This window comes from Lissotriton vulgaris, chromosome 1_1 (genome assembly GCF_964263255.1).
Source record: "Lissotriton vulgaris chromosome 1_1, aLisVul1.2, whole genome shotgun sequence".
Taxonomy (NCBI): Eukaryota; Metazoa; Chordata; class Amphibia; order Caudata; family Salamandridae; genus Lissotriton; species Lissotriton vulgaris.
This window is the reverse complement of record NC_141685.1, coordinates 224557851-224583148: the sequence shown is the minus strand read 5'-3', so window position 1 is coordinate 224583148 and position 25298 is coordinate 224557851. Positions and strand designations below refer to the sequence as shown.

At 46.3% G+C, this 25298-nt stretch overlaps 6 non-coding genes across 6 annotated transcripts; 4 read left to right on the top strand and 2 right to left on the bottom strand.

Annotated features, from left to right (window-relative positions):
- Positions 1–3865: 3865 nt before the first annotated feature.
- On the top strand, positions 3866–3938 carry TRNAR-UCG (transfer RNA arginine (anticodon UCG)). The gene has a single exon. It is a non-coding gene; the product is annotated as a tRNA-Arg (tRNA).
- A 1682-nt stretch (positions 3939–5620) lies between these two features.
- TRNAE-UUC (transfer RNA glutamic acid (anticodon UUC)) lies at positions 5621–5692 on the bottom strand. The gene has a single exon. It is a non-coding gene; the product is annotated as a tRNA-Glu (tRNA).
- Positions 5693–14040: 8348 nt separating this feature from the next.
- Positions 14041–14113, top strand: TRNAR-UCG (transfer RNA arginine (anticodon UCG)). Its single transcript has one exon. It is a non-coding gene; the product is annotated as a tRNA-Arg (tRNA).
- A 965-nt stretch (positions 14114–15078) lies between these two features.
- Positions 15079–15150, top strand: TRNAE-UUC (transfer RNA glutamic acid (anticodon UUC)). The gene has a single exon. It is a non-coding gene; the product is annotated as a tRNA-Glu (tRNA).
- An 842-nt stretch (positions 15151–15992) lies between these two features.
- On the top strand, positions 15993–16064 carry TRNAQ-CUG (transfer RNA glutamine (anticodon CUG)). The gene has a single exon. It is a non-coding gene; the product is annotated as a tRNA-Gln (tRNA).
- Positions 16065–24623: 8559 nt separating this feature from the next.
- TRNAQ-CUG (transfer RNA glutamine (anticodon CUG)) lies at positions 24624–24695 on the bottom strand. Its single transcript has one exon. It is a non-coding gene; the product is annotated as a tRNA-Gln (tRNA).
- Positions 24696–25298: the final 603 nt, after the last annotated feature.

The following is a 25298-nucleotide window of genomic DNA, read 5'->3' as shown; positions in this document are numbered from 1 at the left end:
CACATCTACTTTCAATAGTTCGCACCCAATGAACATTAAGCTTGTTGTTGGAACACCTTAGCCAATTAAACATTAAATTTGTTCCAGGCACACATACATAACATGCCGTCCTACATATTAATACATTTCATGTAAGAAAGTGTCTCTGTCCATAACAAAAGTGAACACTGCCTAATAAAAAAACATTATTCAACATTATATTAAAGAAAAGCCGCAATAAGCTACATTGTTGTTTTCCCGATATAATTTACACAGCCTACTGCACCCCCCTCCCAATATAAGTGAAGCCCCGGGACTGTGGGGGCCCCAGCGAACCCCGCTATTATTTTTATTATATTTTCACTGACTTCTTCTTCGACTAACGGTTCCTATGGAAAACTTTTAAAACTCCAGCACAGTAACTGTTTCGATTAGCAACATAGGGCCCGATTCACAGAACTAACTTAAGACAAAATCCTAAACTTACCACTTTTGGTATTTACAGAATGCACTTACTACTTTTGTTATTCACAGAATGCACTTACTATTTTGCACTTACTACTTTTGGTATTCAAAGAATGCACTTACTACTTTTGGTATTCACAGAATGGATTTACGACTACTAACTTCATGTCCGCAATTCCGGCTCGGAGGCGAAGCTTGCAGCTCGGAGGCAGAGCTTCCGGCCCAGAGGCGGAGCTTCCGGCCCAGAGGTGGAGATTTCAGCCATGGCTAAATCCCCACCTCTGAGCCGGAAGCTCCGCCTCCAAGCCGCAAGATCCACCTCCAGGCCAGAAGCACCGCCTCCTGGCCGCTAGCTCCACCTCCAAGCCAGAATTTCCTGCCCGAGTGCGGACGTAAAGTTAGTAATCGTAAATCCATTGTGTGAATACCAAAAGTAGTAAGTGCATTCTGTGAATACCAAAGAAGTAAGTTTAGGACTTTGTCTTAAGTTAATTCTGTACATCGGGCCCGCTGTGTGGTGAACTCCTAACATCTGTGCTCACTTAAGTGGTCCATGAATTGTTACTATGGTAACAGGCAGTAAGCAGTTTGGGGGTAGGGTTGAAAGGTACTGGCTGTACAGAAACCGTTATATTTACCCAGGATCCTCTACATGACAGAAAGGAAAGCAAAGTAAGACAGAACAGTGTGTAGCAGATTTACAAGCCCCTTGAGCCACTTTCCCTTGACTTATCCCATCTTAAAAATGATGCAACAGTAACGCAATGAACTTGTAAATCTGCCCCTATGCACATTATGAGCAAAAGAATTACACAACTCTTTCAATTCTTTGTCAATCACAATTAGACAGTGTTGCTTCACGATTCACAATGCACTTCAAAAATACTTCATGCCCATTTAAATGGGAGACAAGATTGTCGACATTACAAAACTTAAGGGCATATTTACAAACACAGCGTTGCAATTGTCGCCGCTTTAACGGCTGCAACCTACAACAAAAACACCGAAAATGGACTTCAAAATCATTTGTTATCTTACCAGAAGATTTTCTCAACATTGCTGTTTGCTATGCAATAGTGAGAGCCACCCCCCAGAGCTATAAAATAAATGGTTGGAGTGGGCTCCAAAGCCCACCCTGCAAAATTAGAAGTGGAAGGGCCTCAATGACCCCCCTCAAGCCCCCCCGGAAACCACCACCCCGGGGCTTTGTGTATTGGGGGAGGGAGGCTGCGTGGCCCTCCGCCTGGAGCCCTTGGGGGCCCTGGGGACCTCCACCCCCCAGAGCCAGCTCCTGCAGTGTCCCGGGGTGCCTACCCTCAGACACTGCTGTTTGCTTTGAGAGGGCAGGACACAGTAGTGAAATCTGTTCTCACTTTCAAAATCCAAAGCAGATTGCATTTCCACATGCAAGTTAGCATCTCCCTTTGCGGAAAAGCAATTCGGGATCCCGAAGAACGTGGGAAGCCAGCAGGACCGTGGGGACATAGTGGCTCCCCTCACGGTCCCCAACATTTTTTATAAGACCCAGGGAAACGATCCCAGAGAATATTAGAAAGTACTGATAGAGACTATTTTTAAAGAAAAAAGAAAAAGTTGCGCACCCAGCGCAGCGCTCAGTGTGGCCCCCTGCTGTGCGCACCCTGGATGCACTACTCATATTCTGTAGGGTACTCGACTCAAGCGCCTTTGGTGCACAACTTCTACGTGTTTGGGAGCCGGCATTACTTTTACACATCACCACCTACTGCAGAATGACAGGTCTTGTGCTTTTAACCTTCAACAGACACAGATTTGGAGGCCCGACTAAGGGTTTGATTTTATCTTGCAGGAGGCAGAGCCCAACATGGGCCATATGGTGGTTGGAGGACTACGAATCCCATAAGTCCAAAGATGATGTCAGCAATAAATGCTATGAAATAGGACGAACCAGGCACTGTACAAGTCCTGATGAAGACCCGCACTGACACCCCAACAGTGCAGACCCTGGGTTGAAACATCGACAATCTGAATCGTGGACCAGTCAAGATACCCTGCGAAGAGACTTATTAATTTAGTCCGCAGAGTAGTCTGAAATAACTTTGTTCTCTGGCCACCACACCCATTTTTCCGTTCACTTTTGTATATATTACACAGTCACCAAAGCACTGAGCACTAAATGTCACCTCCTATCACATATTGTCACAATGTATATATTCTTTGACAGCCTTGCAAATGTAAATGTGGGTCTTTTTTATGAATGAAGCAATTTATAAAAGCTCTTAAATACCCTATATGGTTTGTGTTTGGATTACAATTAATTTTGTCATTGTATGTTTAAGTTTTTGAGTAATTGTACTGTCTAAAGAAATATTTTCGAAACCCAACAGAACCATTTATATACAAATACGTGATTGCCCAGGTTCTGAGGGATACTGGGTTACCCCATTGTATATAAACGATGGTTTGCCGCTCAGACAGTGCCTGGGAGCCCATTTTTTTTTTCCACTCACTGGAAACACAGCTGGTAGAAAAATGCTAAGTGTACATGACGGTTTGTTATGCGCAATTAGGAGCGATCATTACCCCTCAGCCCCACTGTTGTCATGCATTGCATGGCCCCGCCGTGCCCTATGACACGTCTCGCTGGCAGCCTTCAGGATGTAAAAAGAAAAATACAATTACAATAAAACTGGTTTACTATCATTTTATTTTTCATATGTTTACATCTGCTGCTTCTGATATTTATATGTCCCCTCATCTCCATTACTTAATTATGACTTGGTAGAAAGTGTCACGCATAGCCGTTGAATGTCACTCATAATCACACTGAAATTATGAAAATGTCACATATAATCAATATGAAACCGCATGGGACTCAACACAATGTTGAAATGTTTTATTTTATTTTTGTAATGGTTTTTTTGGTGGTAATCATGTAACAACCTTACATTTCCATATATATATGTGTATCACAATAATTACAATATTCTTGTTTACATCCTAGAAGAATACAATTCCGCTTATCGTCGATTATTCTGTCCCTCAATTCATACCTTCCAGGTTATCACACAAATTAGACATAATACGGTCATGTTTTTAACTGTAAACAACAACACCTGTAAACATACCCCCCACCTCCTTATCTTATATCTCATCCGTCTGAGTTATGATCTTGGCTTGGGAGGAAACACAATGTTGAATGTGTTTCATGTCACAGCGTCCGGGTAAAAAAGCGTCGCGTGCAGCGAGGGCCCTATTAACACACGCACACCATTAATGTTCAGAGCATTTTTCAAAGCACAAACTAGCAATGAAGGAGGATTAAAACGACAGCTGATGAACAGGTATTCAACATCCCCGTGCCCACCCCTGGATCCGGTGCCGATCAGCAGCGGACAGGGATGCTGCAACTAATAGTGAATTGTTGATCACATGTACATGTGACCGCGTGGCCTAATGGATAAGGCGTCTGACTTCGAATCAGAAGATTGAGGGTTCGAGTCCCTTCGTGGTCGAGGTTCTTTTTTTTCAGTAATTATAGAAAGGACATTTTATGAAATCTACAATCCTGCCGCGCATTTAAATGTTTTCGTTATTAAACCTATGCATGATTCTGCTGAGGGGCGGTGAGTCTAACAAATGCACACAAAACCGCTCTTAATACATAAACTTGCTGCAAAATTGTAACTTTTTGGAAAGCACGGCATAGCACCACATACTAAAGCACTGCTCAGTCTCTACTACTAGGGCACTGCACGGTGTCCCTCAGTAAAGCACTGCACAGCGTCCCTCACTAAAGCACCCCACAGTGTCCCTCACTAAAGCATCCCACAGTGTCCATCACTAGAGCACCACAAAGTTTCCCTCACTAAAGCAGTGTGCGGAGCGGCTCTCACCAAAGCGCTGCCTGCACGGGCGGCTCTCACTGCCCTGGTGTAGGGAAGACACTGCGGCGCTGCACAGAGGACACCTAGTGGCAGATTTACAAGCCCCTTGCGACACTTTTGCAACGCCACTGGGTCACTTTTGTGATGCAGCTGCGTCGTTAACAATGCACCACGTTACGACACATTTACAACATGACGCATCTAGGGAGATGCGTCATGTTGAGAAGCCCTGCATCACATTAAACCTGCGTCAGGTATAATGTATGCAGGCTGGGCATTCCCACACAAGAAAGCCTTGTGAAAGTGACGCAGTGCAATCTGCAAGATTTCACTGCGTCACTTCCACGACGCCGCTGCGTCAAAACCTTAGCAGGCGTAAGGAGTGATGCAGCACGATAGGAAAAGGCACTCCTGAGAATTGCTGGAGTCGCGTCGCGCTTGCAACACGACTCCAGCAATGCGTTACCTTTACGCCAACAGATGCGTGATGCATCTGTCAATCCTTGCGCCATAGTGCGTCACATTGTAAATGCCACGCATTCATGTTGGCACAAGGTTTTTTTTGCGTGACGCAATTAAACTAATGCATTTCTGCGCAAATGCGTCAGTTCTTGTAAATCTGCCCCCTAGAGGCCTCACAGGTACCACCCACAGCACGTCTTGCACCTGGTCCAATCAGGGTGCGTCTCTGAGGTGCTGCCATTGCAGCGTATTGAGCCTAGAAAACCATAGAATATCTGAGTCTGAGCAGAGGGGCAGCAAACTGATCTTAATGAGACACTAGTGTGAAAATGCATCAGCTCCTGAAAGGCCTCCACGCACTCAGCTCTCCTGACTTTCTAGCCCTTAGTCGCCTCCAAGAACAAAGAAGAAACTCAGAAACTGACTCTGGTTTGCACGTGATAAGAGGGGGCCACGCAGGGCCCCTGGAATGATGCGATTCTGTGCTCTTTGCACAAAATGATGGAGTCTGCACTTGCCACCTGAGCCATTCATTGCCAGACTTCAAATAGAGTAATGTTCTTTCAAACAGGGCAAAGAGAACCCCACATGTATAAACACAGAAACCTATTAAAAAAAGCCGCTTTTTAGGAATGTTATGGACTGAGCTGTGCATTCTTTAGATAGTTGGAGAATCATAAAAAAACACTTAGATGTGCAGGAAGTGAGTGTGGGGGATACGCGGTGGTTTCTGGGTAATATGCCGAAGGTATAAACACACAGACTGAATGGAGTGGTAATAAAACGAACTCAAAAATGTATAAACCATTTGTATTTTTAAAAACATAGGATGGTAGGTAAAATGTATCTTCCCATACCGGGAGTCGAACCCGGGCCGCCTGGGTGAAAACCAGGAATCCTAACCGCTAGACCATATGGGAGGCGTGAGTCACGCTGCCGGGCTCAGTTAATTCGAGGAGGCAACAGTCACTGTCCTGTTCGGTACTGTGTTGCTGTAGACCTTGATTTTCTAGATAAAGAGCAAGACATAAAGATACAAACACAACTCTTACCTGAATGCTGCTGCTGTGGGATCAGGTTGATAATTACCGCTCTGTACGAGGATAAAACACACAGACTGCTGCTGTAACATGGAGCATTAGTGGGGAAGAAACAAAGCAGCAAAGACACAACACAGAGGGTCAGTGAGGTGGAGGAATATATACAGTGGCGACGAGAACTTAAACCACTGAGGCTGAAAACAAGAACAAGACTGGCTCAGAAAAGATGGCAAAATATGCATGCTCAGAATTGAAATCACAGAGGGACAAAACCAGTAAACACAAGCGGGTGAAAGACTCCAACCTGCACTTGTGATCTTGTTCACGTGCGAACAGGAGCCTCATTTTGAATCGACTCAACCCTTCGGATATTGAGGACGTTTTTCCAAAACGTCATCTGTCAATCCTCTAGGCGGCGCGGGATAGTAAGCACTGGTGCGGAGCAGTCACATATAGCGCCTGTAGAATAGCACTTCTGATTTGAAGGCGCTGTTTCTTTCTGATAAAACACCTGCCTAGTTCTCTCTCTGTCTCCTCCCTGGACGATCACTAGCAGCCAGGGATGCCCTAAGCCAGGGGAAGCTGTTCACTGAAATAGCGTCACATGGTGATTGCGTGACCTAATAGATAAGACGTTCGACTTCAAACTTGAGGGATGGCAGTTCGAGTCCCTAAGTGGTCGGGACTTTTCAGCTGCAGGAATTGTAACTTTTTCATGAAGTTTCACATCCATTATAATTGCATTTACACAGATCACTGGTGTTAATTTTAATCTGATGCATAAAATAATCAAGAAACGAGTGACACCAACAACTACACTGCTTTGTTCCCTGTTAGACTCCTATAGTCACTGCAGGAACTGTAAATGTGGCATTATTTAGCGAAAGACAATGCAACACAGGTGTCATTTTCACAGCAATGAAACCTGCTGCAAAGACAGAAAGAATGCATGAAGGAGAACAAAAACAGGAAATTGTAAGATGTATTTACTTACGAATATCAAACATGCAGTGGAAGAGAAACGCACGAAAAGGCTACCAACCCTGCCTTATACAATATTTTAATGTATCCGATTTAGCTGGGCACAATGTGATGGTCATCTTTGGATAGCGAATGAAAAACATAATTTTGGCGCAACGAGTCCTTTAAACATCTAGGGACTTATTTATGAGGCGGAGCGTCACTTTTACGCCGCCGGTGCGTCTCTTTTTGTGACGCACCAGTGACGCAAAAAAGCGCCTTGTTGCCCCATATTTACAAAGTGACACATCTAAGTAGATGCGTCACTTTGTAAACCCCTGCTCCACATTATACCTGCGCCAGGTATAATGTATGCAAGGGGGGCGTTTTGACGCAAGAAAGGGTCATGGAAGTGACGCAGTGAAATCTGTAAGATTTCACTGCGCCATTTCTTAGCCACTAATGCATCAAAATCTTACGCCTGCTTCATGGCAGGCGTAATATGGACGCAGACACTAATAACATGGGACTTGCCCATGTGAAGGTACACATTGCTGGAGTTGGGTCACTTTTGTGACACACTCCAGCAATGTGTCACTTTTGCGCCTACAGATACGTCAGAAATACTGACGTATCTGTAACTCCTTGCGACATGATGGGTCATATTATAAATATGACGCATCAATCATGTCGCAAGGAGTGCGCACCGAGAAGTGACGCATTGCTGCTTTCACGCAGCGATGCGTCATTTCTCATAAATGAGGCCCCTAGGCCTTTGTGCCGCTCTTCCTGTTGCACCTATTATAGTAAGGGCAACTGGAATTATGAGGCTTGGAAGCACCAAAATATGCAACAGCTTTGACTAAAGTACGCAGCAAGAAAATGTAAATTACGTGGCAAAATGCCTAACATTCGTGCTTCATTATTTTGTGATTTTTACATATAGTGATACTCCCTGGGCGAATATTTCACCTCATTATTACCAGTTTCACAACCAAATACTGAAATAAGCAACTGAAAGATAACCATTTAACCTTTGCAAAAGACCTTCAAATGTGTGCAAACACATGTTGCCTCGTTTTTAGTAACCTTTTAACCATTTGAGCTTGAGCCTAATTTTTGTTAAAATCTGCAAATTATGCAGCAGGTGATGGATTATGTGGCAAATGTGGCAAATCCAGAAGTATGCGGGAAAAAAGCTGCACCTGCATATTTGCATACTTCCAGTGGCTCTGTTTCGCTGAATGGAAGGACCTCACTGCAGCAAGCATAGAGTACTGCTGTTTGCCGCCCTAATGTGGAGGCACATCACACATATTGTAGACTAATCACTGGCTGTTAGCAGGCAGAGGCTTATGCTAATTAGTCTTCTGGCCATTCAGTCAGGTAAAGGGAAACTTTCTAAAAGTTAATTTCCCTTAATATTTCTTAAAAATGCAACTTCACCATTGAATTGGTTTTTTAATAGTTATAAAAAATAGTCGATTCATTATTTTTCTAGCTGGTACATTTCCCTGAGATACTGTATCAATATTGTATTCTGCACTCTTGTTTCCTACATAGAACAGTCAGGCCTGCAACAGTGAAAAAAAGTTTAGTCTTCATCAATGTACGGACATTGTAATAACAATTTTCTACATGTCCCACTTTTATATACCATGCAACCTACCATGTGTGCTACAAGGTTTACAAAGGGCTGAATTATGAATATTTAAAAGGGATGTTATTTCTTCTCAAAAAGGGTCATTTGACTGGTAGCATGGTGTGTTGCACTTCAGCAGTCAGCAGGGCTTTAAGTGGGATGAAAAAACTGGGGGGTCCCTCCAAGGGGCGTGGCCAATGTAATTAAGGGCGTGGCTTAAAACTTGTGAGTTAAAAATATGTGCTTACCATAGTGTGCTGCCCGACTTGTATTTTGCTTTTTCTGTTATTGCATCCAGATGTATGATACAACAAGTAACATCATACCTACAACAAATCAGGACTATTAGCTATGTCAATGGTTGTTAGTTGCATTAGATAAATAAGCAGCAACTATGGCTTGCGTATAATATTGAAAAAGCTTCCACTTAAAGCCCTGGTGACACCATGACAATGTTGCTGCTCCTGAGTTTCAAAAATAAAAGGGAAATCCAGAGAGAAAAGGACTCTCTTTAAAGGATATCCCATCCCCCACAACGCTCACCTGGCATGACATCATGCCGTAACTGCTCCACTAGTGAGAAGTGTACAATGTGAGCATGTGCACATTGATGTGCCCGCTGTCCCTGCAGTCCAAAAAAAAAACAGACAGCAAAAAACAGAGCCCCATAGAGCATGTTTTGAGGCCTCCTTTAGAAGCCAGCTGGTGCTCAGCACTGGTGAGACTCGGCCCACTTCAAGCCCTGGCAGTCAGGCTACACATGGTTGGCCTCAAGACATGTTTGCACTGCCACTGCAGTGGATGGCAAAATAGGTGATGAACACACAAGTGGTATTTTAACTTCCATGCCCTGGTGGCACTTCCTACACCATGTACTGGGCACTTATAGATAAGTTAAAAGTCCCTCTTAGACATAAACCAATTTAACTATGTATAAAAGGGGAGCAAAGGCACTTTACTTCTGGTAAGCAGCTGTAAAGTGCACAGAGCTCTAAGGCAACAAAAGTATAGGCTCTAAAAAAAGGAGTAAAATCCAAGTGGATTTACGACACAGTGTCATTTAAAAACTCAACCGTGCAGCATGTTAGTAAACAAACCTAGAAGATGTGAATAAAAGATGGATATAAAAGTGTCCCTACAACTATTAAAGGGAAACTTACATTTAACAGATCGGCAGTCAGACTAGTTAAACCAGAGTGTTTGCCAACCATGAGCACTCAAGCCAGCCTCCTAAAAACCAAAAGTGAAAAGAACACAGAAATTGTAAATTTTCAGGACTATAGGCTGGACAGGAAATGAAATAGGAGCGTTCTTTGTGATGATACCTCTATTAGAGAGGGGGGGGGGGGAGTGGGTGCCCTCTTCTTGTGAAATAGGCCATATATAAGATGTGTACATATTTTATGAGTGACTGCCGGCACTTCGCAGGAGCAAGCAGGTACTCTGAAGTGTGCGTACCTGCACTTCTATATTCCCATTTAAAGCAAGGATCACAGCATGATCAGCGGGAAGACAGCAATCAACTTGAAGCAATCAGTACTTGGTCCATGCTCCAGGTGAAAGCAACTAAGAAAGACAATGAAGTTAACGAATGTTCAGCAATGGGGCTGCTGCAAGCTCCTTGTTGTAGAGTATAAATGTCATATGCGCAAATTAAAAATGGATCATACCATACCAGGAGTCAAACTGAACCACCTGGGTCAAAAGCAGGTATCCTAAGCGACAGTTGCGGTCAACATGGCTCACGGGTGGGGGGCAGGTGCGGGGTCACGCAGGGATGGGGTCATGAGGGGTCAATAAGACATTTTTAAAAATGGAAACCTTCCTTTCTGCCGGCCCGGGTCCTGCCTCTTCACTGCTCCTCCTCTCCTGCCTCTGAAAAGAACAGAAAGCAGGCAGCCTCCCTTCCCTCCACTAAGCCAATCACAACACTCCAGTGGAGCATTGTGATTGGTCAAGACACCGCCCAGCTAGGGGCTGTAGGGGGTGGCATGTTCTCAATGTAGGCTGCAATGCAGCCGTCATGGAGAAGTGCAGCGTGCATGACTAGTTTTGGCAGCCCAAGAGTGTATGTGCACTCAGGAGTGGGGAAACCAGTTAGGGTGACCAACCGTCCGTAAATTTCACGGACTGTCCGTAATTGGGACCTCACGTCCGTTGTCCATGAGGATCCCTTTTACGGACGCCTTTTGTCCGTAATTTTGGCCTCACAGGGAGCAGAAATGCTCCCCTGTGAGAAGCCTTAGCCCCTTAAAGCTGGCGCCTCGCACTCCTCCTCGAGCACCAGACCAGCCCCACCGCCCATTGTGATTCTGTATGCCGGCTAATTGCCGCATATAGAAAGTCAATGGGGCAGTCTGGGGGTGTGACAGCATGTGGTGGCCTCCTCCTGCCTCAGTGTACAGCAGGGCAATCTGATAGATAAAAGGTAAAACGCCCATGCTGCAATGTAACATTTTATTTAAAGAAGCCTGTAAAACAAGTTAAAAAGAACAGGCTATGTTCTTTCACTATCTCATCAATTTAGAAATGAAGTATTTTCAATATTATATTCAACAAATCCATGGTTACTGCTTTTTTATTTTAAGCAAATAACAACCATTGACAAAGCCAACAGCCCTGGCTTGTTGTTGGTGTAATGATACTTGCTGTATTATATAACTGGATGCAATGACAGAAACAACATGATACCAGTCACGCGAAACATATGCTACGCACAGATTTCTGGCCTAGATGTTTTATATCACACCCTTAATTACATTGAATACCCCCTTTGAAGAGACCCCCAGTTTTGTTACGCCACTTAATGCCCTGGAAACAACACCATGTCACAGTCACCTCACGTCCTGGCACTGTGCATCATGCATGACTCATGACTTCTAGTTTTCAGATTGCCTATTTGCAGGGGCATTGTGAACACTCCCCCACCCCACCCCTTGCTTTAGGAACTACAGCAGGGGAGAACTTATTGATGGGCCTCTTCTGCCTGCAACTCTGCAGACAAAGGCTCAGATCATAATGTGAAAAATTGGGAGAGTAAATAAGTGAAGGAATGTATGAATAGCTGGATGGATTAGTGAAAGGATTAATGAAAAGGTGAATGGATAGATAATGAAAGAAAGGATGGATGAGTGAGTGGAAGTATGGATGAGAGAAAGGGTAAATAGATGTATGTATGTGTGGAAGGGTGGATAGGTGTGTGAAAGGATGGATGGATGGATGAGTGAAAGGGTAGATAATTGGTGAGTGAATGGGTGAATGGATGAGTGAAAGGATGGAATGGATTGATGAATGTATAAGTGAAAGGGTGAATGGATGGATAAGTTAAAGGGTGGATGTAAGGATTGATGAGTGAGTGAATGGGTGTAGATGGACAAAAGGATGGATAGATGAGTGAAGAAGTAAAAGGGTGGATGGATGAGAGAACGGATGGATGGATGAGTGAAAGGAGGGATGAATAACAAGGTCAATGGATGGATTCATGAATGGATGAGTGGATGGGCGGATGGATGGATGGATGAGTGAAAGGATAGATAATGGGTGAGTGAATGGATGAGTGAAAGGATGGATTGATGAATTGATAAGTGAAAGGGTGGATGGATGGATATGTTAAAGGGTGGATGTAAGGATTGATGAGTGAGTGAAAGGGTATAGATGGACAAAATGATGGATAGATGAGTGAAGAAGTGAAAGGGTGGATCGATGAGAGAACGGATGGATAAGTAATAGGGTCAATGAATGGATGAGTAGATGGGTGGGTGGGTGGGTGGAAGGATAGATGGATAAGTGAAAGGGGATGGAGAGAGAAAGGGAGGATGAATGAGTAAAAGGGTGAATGGCTGGAAGAATAAGTGACTGGGTGGAAGAATAAGTGACTGGGTGGATGAATGAGTAAGTGAAAGGATGACTGGATGGGTGAAAGGGTAAAAGGGTAAATGGCTGGATAGATGAGTGAATAGATAGATGGGTGGAAGAGTGGATGGATGAATGTACGGATTAATGGGGTGAAAGGGTGGGTGGATGAATAATGGATGGATGAGTGAAAGGGTGGATGGAGGGATGAATGAGTGAAATGATGGATGGAAGGATACATGGTGGCTAAGTTTGCAAATGGTTGAATATGTTTGGATATAGATGGGCACATAGATGGAAGGACGGAATGAATGATGAAAGACTGAATGATATATAAAAGAATGATTACACCTTGTAGCACCCATTATCTTAAGTAACATTTCCTATACATTGACTTTCACGTTTATATGAGTCATTGTCTCTACATAATGTGTGTGTGATGTAACACACACTCTGACACCCTGCCCTACATACTTGGGATGAGTAACACTATAAAAGAAATTAAATACACATGAGAGATGGTCTATGTGAAGATGAGGGACATCATTGGAGGGTGGTAGCAAGGTCGGACTGGCCAACCGGGCATCAGGTGTTTCCCTGGGAGGCTGGAAAGGGGGGTGAGTGGTTTTGTTACTTGGGGCTGGCACTGCCAAGTTCCTTGTTTATCCAATAGTTTTGAATCAACAATAAAAGCGGTTTCACTTATATTAAGGTGTGGTTCACCATCGTCTGGTGACTAATGTACCAGCTGGAGCGAGATGCCAGCTTTGAATCGTCTAAGGTAGCAAGCAGCGGCCATACAGCAAGCAGCGGCCATACTGAAAAACCGTGAAGTGCACGATTGTCTCAACCTAATATAAACTTATTTTAACTTGTACTTAAGTGGTTGTCTATTTACTTACTTATATACTATTGCGCGACCTCCTCTGACGTGTCTGTAAGACCTACCTTTTGTCCTGAAGTTTTGTCCTGAATTTTGACCTTTTGTCCTGAATTTTTGTCCTGAATTTTGACCCTTTGTCATGAATTTCTACACCCGCTGTCCTGAATTTGCACCCTTGCCAGTTGGTCACCCTAATACCAGTCCTGCCCTGCCCAGAAAGCTCCGCCCACCCGCCTGCTTGCAATGCGGTAAGAAACATAAAATGGTAATGACCAAAAGATATTACCGTCACTTCGAGAAAGCAGTGGGGCGACGCTCCTCTGCCCTAGTGGAGGGGCCGCCCTTCCCTGTACTTTGACCTAATGCTAGGGTGGGGGTGTATCGTGTATGCAGTCAAGAGCTTGAATCAGGGAGTCTGTGCGAAGTGGATGTTTCGAAGTGGAAGTGAATCTAGGAGCCTGCGTACAGGGCAGAACACTTATAATAAATGAACAAAGTGGCGCTTACAGGAGGGAAACAGGCAAGAATCAGACTGATGGAGGATTTCTTCAAGCAGGCCTCTTGGTACCTGTGGGCGAGTTGGTAGAATGCACAATTTAGAGACCTCCGCCGTTAACTGGCGATCAAAGGACACCAAAAGAGGGGTGACACTACCGATGCTGCTCACTAGTTTATAAACAACAGGCGTGTGTTGTATGACTCCACAGAGGACGCCGTTCCCATGCTCTGAACAACCTGCATCGAGTCGCGCCTCCCTTCCCTCTCTTTTCTTCAAGGCCCATGTGCAGCATCCTTCCTCCTACTCCCGGCTCTGCGCAGCATCTTCCTTCTCCCTGATCTCTCACTCCAGCACTGACTTTCACCGAAGGCATATCATGCAAGAACGTAAGGGACCGCGTGGCCTAATGGATAAGGCGTCTGACTTCGAATCAGAAGATTGAGGGTTCGAGTCCCTTCGTGGTCGGAAATCTTTACCAAAAATTACTTTTGGGGAAAATAATATATATTTATGTAGTGAACTGATGTAGCATATTGTTTTAATATTTTTAAGCTCTACATCAGTGGCAGCCGAAATCCTTGCGAACTACTGTGCGTGCGATGGAACGAGGGAATGTGCGTGCAGCGACAGTGAGCACTGGAGGGAGGAGGGTGAGGGGGGGCAAGCAGAGTGCAGCGGTGTGGCGTGTTTAAAACGGCAGGTCGTAGGCAGCGACCGTGAGTTCAGTGGCAGTGTGTGCAGTGTCTAATGACAGTGTGTGCAAGGACAGGTAGTGTGCACCTGAGTTAGCACTGGCAGTGCATGCGGTGACAGTGTGTGCAGTGCCTAGTGACAGTGTGTGCAAGGACAGGTAGTGCGCACCAGAGTTAGCACTGGCAGTGCATGCAGTGACAGTGTGTGCAGTGTTTGGTGCCAGGGCGCCTGAGAGCTTGTCTCAGGACTGTGCTAGGTTGTGTTCGTAGGGGGGAGGGGTGTACTTGGATCCCCCACACCCCCTGGAGGGCAGACTAGTGCCTGTGACAGGTGCAGGGGGGGGGGGCTCAAGTAAGCAGCTGGACGGTAACTGGAGAGGGGTCTGTGGGGCCCTCAGCCTGGCCAGGAGACACAGGAGTGAAGGGGGGTCCTGGGGAGAGGGGCGTGGCTTTGTCTGGCTCCAGTGGGGGGCATTAAGAGGCAGTGCGGGGGCTGCTGCTTTCCCCTGGTCATGGGCTCGGTGTCTGGAGAAGTTCCAGGGTTGTGAATGATGAGACAGAGCAGGTTGTGGCACGAATCATGACCCCTCATTCCTTCCAGTTTGTCAGGAGTGGGGTGTCTGTGACTCCATTGATGGTCAGACCCTGAGGGTGGCAGTGTGACTTGAAGTGTACACAATGGAGTCTGACAGAACACACACGTCTCAGATACACTGAGCTACGAATACAATTGCAATCTCCCATATGGTCTAGCGGTTAGGATTCCTGGTTTTCACCCAGGCGGCCCGGGTTCGACTCCCGGTATGGGAAGATGTTCATTTTCAGTCCTGTGACATTTTTTGCTTCTTTTTATTCCTTCCAAATCTAAATGCCCCTAAAGTCTCTCTCGCTTCTCTTCCGCTTCCGTCAGTCTAATTAACGCCCCCTAAGGTTTACACCGACCCCACGCTCTTGTTTCCGCCCCAGCCCTTGCTGCACAGCTGCTGTAGTATTAATCACCTGGAGGAACAAAGCCACAGATTAATACTACCAAGGCTTATTCGTTGTTTGTCTTTTGTTGCACAAAACAAAGTACACATTGTATAAATATCTCGGGGAATAAAAACGAAAGCACCAGTTTCCTCTGCTCCCACCATAGAAAATGTGCAATTATTTCCTGCTCCGGGCAGAGGCGCTTCAGTTTCAGACAATTATAAGGCGCTGTGTCGTGTTCCCGTGACGCGATGTGTGTTTTATGAAATTAATAACCAGTTGTGTTGTGTTTTGTTTGACATTAATCTCGAGCCGTGTCGATTTGTAGCAGATTAAGATTTAGGAAGCTCCTGTTCTCTCTCATCTGTGGGGGACGCTCATGTGTGCAGTGTGTGCAGTGTGTGCAGTGGGCGCCGTTTCTCCGCATTACATCAACTTACTAACTTGTTAAAAGAGTAACTTAACTGTCCTAGGAGGACGACAGTTTAAAGCTCTAAAAGTGTCATGTTACTTGAGTCCGCTTAAATAAAAGTTTTGTGTGTTCTGTTTTAAGGATTACATTGGGAATACACTTCTTTAGTGAGTAGTTTACCATTCACTGCCGACCAATAGAAAGCCTCCCAGTGACCAGCACGGGCAGTCCTTGGATGATTTCACAGGGAGGGGCGGAGCGTCCAGACGGTTCCATGGTGTAATGGTTAGCACTCTGGACTCTGAATCCAGCGATCCGAGTTCAAATCTCGGTGGGACCTGAGATCCTTTTATTATTTACTTGGTTTTTGGAGAAGCGTGGCTCAGTGGTTAGAGGCGGCAGACCCGGAAGCTGAGATCGACCGTGGACCAGGGTTCGATTCCCCGCCTCGGCAGGTCTCGGGCTCAAAATTCCACGGACTCGACAATTCTCGCTCTGGTGCCTACTCAACTCACGGGGTCACACTCTGTGACTCTGGGCAATAGCTTGCTTAATCTCCACTACGGCCCCTCGCGGTGGGATGCCTGGCTTTCACCTTGTGGACACCCTGCCGTGGTTTCTCACAGGGGAATACCAGGACGGGTTCCCTAAGCAAGCGCCGGGACGCTTACGGGCAGCTGTGCGCTTTACAAGTCCAGCACATTTACATTTACATATTATTCTTGGTCCCGAGCACGGAAGCCATTTGTTTCTGTGAGATGAGCTAACCTCTTCCCGTTTTCATTCTCATGGTGGTTTACACAGGTGTTTTATCATTCCTGTGCTTGTGCGACACCTTTCTCCTGTGACTGCACTACAGTAACACACACAGTGACCTGACTCCAGCGCCCTTCACACTGGATAACTTACAAGGAGACACACAGACGGGAAAGCAGTGTGTACAAGAAAGGCTTTAATAAAGTGTTAACAGATGCAAATTAAAAATGTTATTTGTTTTATTTCTGTACTCTGTTGGTAATTACCCAACATATGAATGGTGATAACATAACTTCACCAGCACTGTTTGCCCCCAAAAAAGTGAAAATCCAATCTGTTCCTCACGTAAACGCTCTAATGGCAGTGGGCCAAGTTTATGCTAACTGCAAAAACAGGAAAAAAGTGGAAGCTGCAGCTAGAGCAGTACAGTATTTGGGTGCATAAATTTGCTCCCAATTCCAGTTTTGAAACTCTGAGGGCTTCATTTACAAGCCCCATGCACTGCCGCTGCATCCATTTTTTTTATGCAGCTGCGGTGCAATCAGTGTGCGCCACACCACTCCGTATCTATAAACTGATGCATTGGGTCCAGTGTGTCAGTTTGGAGTGCCCTCCCTCACATAATACCTGCGCCAGGTATAATGTATGGAATGTAGGCACAAAAAGCCACATAGAAGTGGCACAGTCAAATTTACATTTCACTACTCACTCTGCGACTTCACTGTGCCAAAATCACTAAACCTGATCAGACCAGGCGCAAGGAGTGACCCAGGGATTTTGCAATGCGACTCGCGATTTATTGCTGGAGTTGGGTCAGTTTTGCGCCAATAGATGTGTCAGAATGTCTGACACATCTGTTAATCCATGCGACATGGAGCCCTGTGTATTAAATACCGTGCATCTATGGTGTCGCAAGGGCTTTTGACGCAGGCGCCATGGCAACTGACGTATCGATGCTGATGCGTCAGTTTCTTGTAATTGAGGCTTCGAGAGTGGGTTTACAGCACGTGTGTGGAAGCTTCCAAGGACTGAAGTCCATGACTGATCCCACAGCCTCCCCAGGACACGCATGGAGAAGGCTTCAGTTTGGAAGCATTTTCTGTTTTTGGCACCGGTAGGTCAGATAGGGGTGGTCACTGCTTTTTCAGTGTAGTGGCACAGTGAGCACGGGACCCACGTCTGGGCATATATCCAGGCCACGTAGAGGGCAATGTGTGGGCATGGGTAGAGGGCATCAAACACCCAAAAGGTGCTTCTCCCAGCAGTCAGCAGTGTACCTCAGACCTGTTCAGGAATGTAAAGTGTGGATGAAGATGCCTTAACTGTGCAATCCTTGGTGTCTAGAATGGATGCTGATGGTAAGTATTATTAAAGGTCATTTGTGCAGCAAGCAATTCAGAGCAGCATGATTCTAAGAACTCTATGGCCCTGATTACAAATCCAGTTGTGGAGGGTCACAAAATGACTGGACTGGGAGTATGAGTTCCAGATTGTATATCTATCCCTACTCCACGCACCTACTGTTTAGAATTGGAACTGGGAGTGACATGGCCAGGCCTTCCCATCATGTGTAGTGTGATTCTGGGCTCAGTTCCACACAGACATTGCTGCTTTAACCTCAAGGAATATCATATCTGTGAAGGAACAGAAGTGGAGACAGGAGGGGACGGTCTTCACCGGATCAACTATGAGTCAGTCCCGGGGTTTCTGCCCACGAGGACACCGCTCCACGCAAGGTGTGATTCAGGTCTTTATTTTTTCAGATCTAGGAATTGATATATAGATGGAGAGACTGTGATTTGCCAAGAATCAAACAATGCAATCAAACATGTCAGTCTCGGTGGATAAGCAACAGAATCCGCTGGATGAAGCACTCACTGCTCACGCGCACACATGTCCATGTACACATGAGGTCATAGAGTGTCCTCTGTAGAACTGCAGCCTGTCAATGACTCAATCAATCAAGTCGTTTTTGTAAAGCGCTGCTTATCACCCCAGCGGGGTATCCAGGCGCTGTGTTGTGGGTTTCAGTTGAAGACCCAGGTCTTGAGTTCTCTCCTGGAGTGGCTGAGCCAAGGTGCGGTGCATAGGTGGAGAGGGGGGGTGTTCCATGTTTTGGTGGCGAGGTGAGAGAACGAGTGCCCTCCAGTGCGACTGTGGCGGATGCGAGGAGTCTGTACGAGGGCGAGGTGTGCAGAGCGCAGGATCCTGGTGGGTTGGTGGGAGGTCAGGCGGTGGTTCATGTAGTGTGGTCCAATGTTGTGGAGGGCCTTGTATTCGTGAGTCAGGAGCTTGAATTGGCATCTCTTGTGGATGGGGAGCCAGTGGAGGTCTCTGAGGTGTTGGGTGATATATGTTCTCTTGGTTAGGTTGAAGATCCGTCTGGCTGCTGCGTTTTGTATAGTCTGGAGTCTTTGCACGAGTTCCGAGTTTGTGCTCCATAAAGAGCATTGCCGTAGTCACGTTGGCTGGTGATGGGGGCCTGGGTCACTGTTTTCCTGGTGCTGGTGGGGAGTCATCTGAAGATTTTTTGGAGCTTGCGGATGGTGTTGAAGTAGGCTGATGTGATAGAGTTGAACTGGCGTATCATAGTGAACTTGCTGTCCAGTATGATGCCGAGGTTGCAAGAGTGGTTTTTTGGTGTGGTTCACTAGATATATCAACATGTACCAAGGGTAGTAAGCAGTAAGAGATGTATACTAAATATACATGCATTACAAACAACAGCACACACCACATATAAAGTTCAACTGCAATATTTATACATTGAAATTCATAATCGATATTTAATGTTTTCATTTATTTAATATTGACATAGGGTGAAGCCAATGCATTCAAGGCTCCAGTGCACATGGACATATGCCTGACAGCTGATAAGTGCAGCCAGGATGCACCATGACGTCACCATGGAGAAGTGTGGCTCAATGATTTGAGCGGCAGACCCTGCTGCAGAGGTCTAGCAATTCCCCGCCTCGGCGGGTCTTGGTCTCAAAATTCCACGGACCTGATAATTCTCGCCTCGGTGCCTATTCCAATCATGGAGTCCCACTCTGCAACTCTGGGCAATAGCTTGCTTAATCTCCACAACGGCCCCCACAACGCTAAGGATGCCTGGCCTCCACCTTGGGGTGCCCAGGAGTGGACGCCTCACAGGGAAAAGCCAGGATGGGTTCCACAGCGGTATTCGTACAAGCGCCTTGAGACCCTTGCGGGTGAGTAGTGCGCTATACAAGTATCAATTTAGAATTTTTTTTACCATGACGTTCCATAACGTAACCATGGTGTCACCATGATGTCGCTATGATAGGGTGACCAGGCGTCCCCGTTTTGCCAAGGCGATCCCAGTTTTTTCACCAGCTGTCCCAGCAAATTTCAAGAAATGTAGCTCATGTCCCTGTTTTTAAAGAGGGTCGACTGAAAACGGTGCGAGGTGTTTTTTATGTTTTACAAAGCAGGGATAGTTAGCAGTTGTTTCTAGGAATCAATTTAATTAATAGGCAAACTACTGGGTTTAAAAATTGCATTTTATGTATGTTCTTACTGCCTGTTCTGTATTTCTCTGCTGAGGAGCGCTCTCATCGCTTGAAGTAAAATTGTAATCCTTCTTCTTTTTTTGTGAAATGTCCCAGTTTTTGCCTTTAACATTCTGCTCACCCTACAGTGCCTCCGGCAAGTGTATCTTGCCCTTTTCTACTAAATGTATTTTATATAATGTTGGTGAATTTGCAGTCCAGACGTGGGTAGAGAACACATAGTGAATTCACTTCTCAAAATCTCCCTGATGGAAACATGCAGATGCTGTTCCGATATAATCTCCTCATTTATCACAATACTATTCCATGTATGTTATTTGTGTGTAAACTATCCATTTGGTCTGATGTATGAAGTGACAACCCCTGCATGTTGATGCTGTTGGTAGCGGTCGCTCCCCCACACTCCCTGCTCTGATTGGTATCGTTGTGCTGCGATCCTACCCTGACCTGCTGCTTTTCAATTCGGCTGGCCCCTGTCCTCATAATCGCTGTAGCGCGATCAGCATTGCATAGTTTAAAAGTGATTTTCTGCGCGTTTTTGCCGACTTTAGCTCTGTACTTAAATTTTATGCTGTTGAAATGCTATTTATGTGTTATTGCTTTACCTGATTAGCAAATCGTTTAACTGTTGCGCTTTTGAACACATTGTGTCAATATCCCATTTGTCTTTGTGCCTGTGTGTACTTTTGTTTTCGCTGCCATTTTGTTGTTGTTGTGCCTGGAAGCCCGTCCTCTACAGCCCGCCCCGCCTCCCAGCTGAGCCTCCCTCCCACTGACTCCATAGCCCGCTCCCGTACTCGGAAGCGCTGTGACAGTCCCGACGCTGTTGGTAGCGGTCGCTCCCCCACGCTCCCTGCTTTGATTGGTATCGTTGTGCTGCGATCCTACCCTGACCTGCTGCTTTTCAATTTGTGTGGCTCCTGTCCTCATAATCGCTGTAGCGCGATCAGCATTGCATAGTTTAAAAGTGATTTTCTGCACGTTTTTGCCGACTTTAGCTCTGTACTTAAATTGTACGCTGTTGAAACGCTATTTATGTGTTATTGCTTTACCTGATTAGCAAATCGTTTCACTGTTGCGCTTTTGCACACATTGTGTCAATATCCCATTTGTCTTTGTGCCTGTGTGTACTTTCGTTTTCGTTGCCATTTTGTTATTGTGCCTGGAAGCCCGTCATCTACAGCCCGCCCCGCCTCCCAGCTGAGCCTCTCGCGCACCTCCCCCCCTACTATCTACATATGACAGATGCTCTTACGCGCAGCGTTCAAGCGCAGCGATCGCGCCCCATGCGTGCCGAAGGTGCGCCAATGGTAAGCCCGTCTGCGCCCGTCCGTGCCTGGACCGTGCCCAGCCCCAGACCCCCTGGTCCATGCAAACCCCACTCCACCCGCATAACTTACGACGCCGCTACCCTCTCTGCCCTTAACCCCGGACGCACACCACAATGTTGCAAAGCTACCCCAGGACACACCCATGGACCCTTCACCTGCCAATCCTGCAAGTTCACCTGCATCAGGAACCACACCAATTCCCCCTCCTCAAAAAACAGCTCCGAATCTAACCACCTGAAGTGCATCCTGCTGAACACCCGCTCGGACCACAAACACGCCACTGAACTCTGGGACCTACTCGACACCACATCGCCGGATGTCGCCTTCCTTACAGAAACTTGGATGAACGCCTCATCAGCACCCGACATCGCCATAGCCATCCCGGACACTTACAAGATCATCCGAAAAGACCGCACCAACCAAACAGGAGGAGGCATCGCCATCGTCCATAAGAACACCATCCGAATCACGACCAGCTCCGATGATAACCTCGCGACCGCCGAACACCTTCACTTCCAGATCCACACCGACCCCAGGACCACACTTAGAGGCACCCTCATCTACAGACCACCAGGAATCCGCACACAATTCATCGAAGACATCACTGACTTCATCAGCCCATATGCCCTCACCTCCGAGAACTACATTCTACTGGGAGACCTCAACTTCCACCTGGAAAAGAAAAACGACAGCAACACCACCACCCTTCTGGACAGCCTGGCCAATCTCGGACTCAAACAACTTGTTGACACCCCCACCCACCTTGCCGGACACACGCTTGACCCTATATTCACCTCCAGCAAACACATCTCTTTCGATCACACCACAGCTCTCCATTGGACAGACCACAACTACGTTCACTTCAGCTACAAAAAGACCACAACCCACAACCCCCCACAACCTATTCCTCGAAGAAACTGGAACAAAATCACCACCGACCAACTCCTCATATCGCTAAACCTACACCCCCCCGCAATATCATCGGACCCAAACCAAGCTGCCATCAAACTCACACAATGGATCACCCACAGCCCTGACGCATTAGCACCCTTGAAAAACCACCAGACCAAACAAGGTAGCAAAAAGGCACCCTGGTTCAACGATGACCTTAAGAAATCCAAGGAGTTATGTCGTACCCTCGAGAAAACCTGGAGAAAAAACCCAACCTCTGACAACCTGAACACCTTCAAGGACCCCATCCGCAAACACCACCAATTGATCCGATCCACCAAGAAATCAGCATTCAAGGATCGACTCGACAACAACGCCCACAACAGCAAGGAACTATTCAACATCGTCAAAGAATTTACCAACCCCACCGCCGGCACCAACGACATCACTCCCTCCCAAGACCTCTGCGACTCTTTATCCTCTTTCTTCCACAACAAAATCGCCGACATTCACAACAGCTTTGAAAACTTTTCCGAAGAACAACCCACTCCAACCACCTTCGAAACAAAACAGCTCTCTCACAATCTTTGCGCCTGGAACCCAATCACTACTGAAGACACCATCCGTCTGATGAACTCCATCCACTCAGGCTCACCAACTGACCCATGCCGCCACCACATCTTCAACAAAGCAAACTCCATCATCGCACCCCATCTCCGCGATGTCATCAACTGCTCCTTCAACTCCGCCACCTTCCCAGAAAGCTGGAAACATGCCGAACTCAGCGCCCTTCTGGAGAAACCCACAGCGGACCCTTCTGAACTAAAGAACTACCGCCCCATCTCACTCCTCCCGTTCCCTGCCAAAGTCATCGAGAAAGCCGTGAATAGTCAGCTCGCCGCCTTCCTTGAATCCAACAATTCACTCGACCCCTCACAGTCCGGCTTTCGAGCCAAACACAGCACCAAAACCACCCTCATCGCAGCTACAGACGACATCCGAACGCTACTGGACAACGGAGAAACAGCTGCCCTCATCCTACTTGACCTCTCCGCCGCCTTCGACACAGTCTGTCATAACACCCTCATACAACGCCTCAGCAACGTCGGAATTCAAGGAAAAGCATTAGACTGGATCATCTTGTTCCTCGCAGGAAGAACCCAGAGAGTCCGACTCCCCCCTTTCAAATCAGAGGCAACGGAAGTCATCTGCGGCGTACCACAAGGATCATCACTCAGTCCCACCCTCTTCAACGTGTACATGAGTCCCCTCGCAACCATCGCGCGACAACAAAACCTCAACATCATCTCCTACGCTGACGACACCCAACTAATCCTCTCCCTCACCAAAGACCCCAACACCGCCAAAACCAACCTACACGAAGGAATGAAAGAAGTATCCGAATGGATGAAGAACAGCCGTTTAAAACTAAACTCGGACAAAATGGAAGTCCTCATCTTAGGATCGTCCCCCTCTGCATGGGACGACTCATGGTGGCCACCAGCACTGGGCACAGCACCCATACCTACAGATCACGCACGGAACCTGGGCGTCATCCTAGACTCCTCCCTCTCGATGACCAAACAAGTCAATGCCGTTTCCTCATCATGCTTCAACATCCTACGCATGCTCAAAAAAATCTTCCGCTGGATCCCCACCGAAACAAGAAAGACAGTCACCAACGCACTAGTCACTAGCCGACTAGATTATGGAAACACCCTTTACGCCGGAACCACAGCCAAACTACAGAAAAAACTCCAACGCATCCAAAACGCCTCAGCCAGACTCATACTGGACATCCCCCGTCAAGCTCACATTTCCGGTAACCTGAAAGATCTCCACTGGCTTCCCGTCAACAAGAGAATAACGTTCCGTCTCCTCACCCACGCACACAAGGCCCTCTACGACCTAGGACCCGAATGCCTCAACAAACGACTGTCCTTCTACACGCCCACCCGCCACCTACGTTCATCCAATCAAGCCCTCGCCGCAATTCCACGCATCAACAAAGTCACCATGGTAGGAAGATCCTTCTCCTTCTTAGCGGCCATAACCTGGAACTCTCTCCCCACTCTTCTCCGCCTTACACAGAACCACCTCTCCTTCAGAAAGCAGCTTACAACCTGGCTATTTGACAAATAATGCACCCTCCCTCCCCTAAGCGCCTTGAGACCCTCTGGGTGAGTAGTGCGCTATACAAGTTACTGAACTTGAACTTGAACTAGAGACAGCGATTAGTGCTCTGTGCACGGATTTAAATAGGACATGTTATCTGTTCAGAAATATTGCCAGCAGGAGGGTAAGTCCTCTGTACAGAAAAATGTTAATTCACCATAATATTAATAATTAAATATATTATTGCAAGTTTGTAAAGTGGCTAAAATGTACAGGTCCCACCGAGATTTGAACTCGGATCGCTGGATTCAGAGTCCAGAGTGCTAACCATTACACCATGGAACCTTCCTGACAATCTATACGACTTCTTTGGTTGTGAGACAAAGTAAAGACTTTCTGTATGATTTTTTCAATCCTTGTTCTTGTTCATTTTTTACTTTCGCATTTAAAACAAAGCATAAGGGGTAATTAAAAAGTGACATTTTACAAGTAAATCTACAAACATCCAGAGTTCCGGCCTGTGTTCTTTTTGAGAGGGCACCAAGACGTCACATCTGGTTATAAAACGCCGTCTTACCCAAATCCTTTCATCTGCTGCACACTTCTAGCGCTTAGAAACCTTATGAAGGTTCTCGTGAGGGGAATGGAACAGGTGTCCTTTCCTTGGGACGTCTTCGTAAAACCTCTGCCCCTCTCCACGTGGAGCAGAACGTATTATTACATTTTAGTGTGGAGTAGGGTGATCAGAATTTTAAAGTAAAAAACCGGGATATTTCACAAAAAAAGAAGGACTACAACTTTACTTCAAGCGATGAGAGCGCTCCTCAGCAGAGAAAAACAGAACACGCAGTAACAACAAATATAACATGCAATTTTTAAACCCAGTAGCTTGCCTGTTAATTAAATTGCTTTCTTGAAACAACTGCTAACTATCCCTGCTTTTTAAAA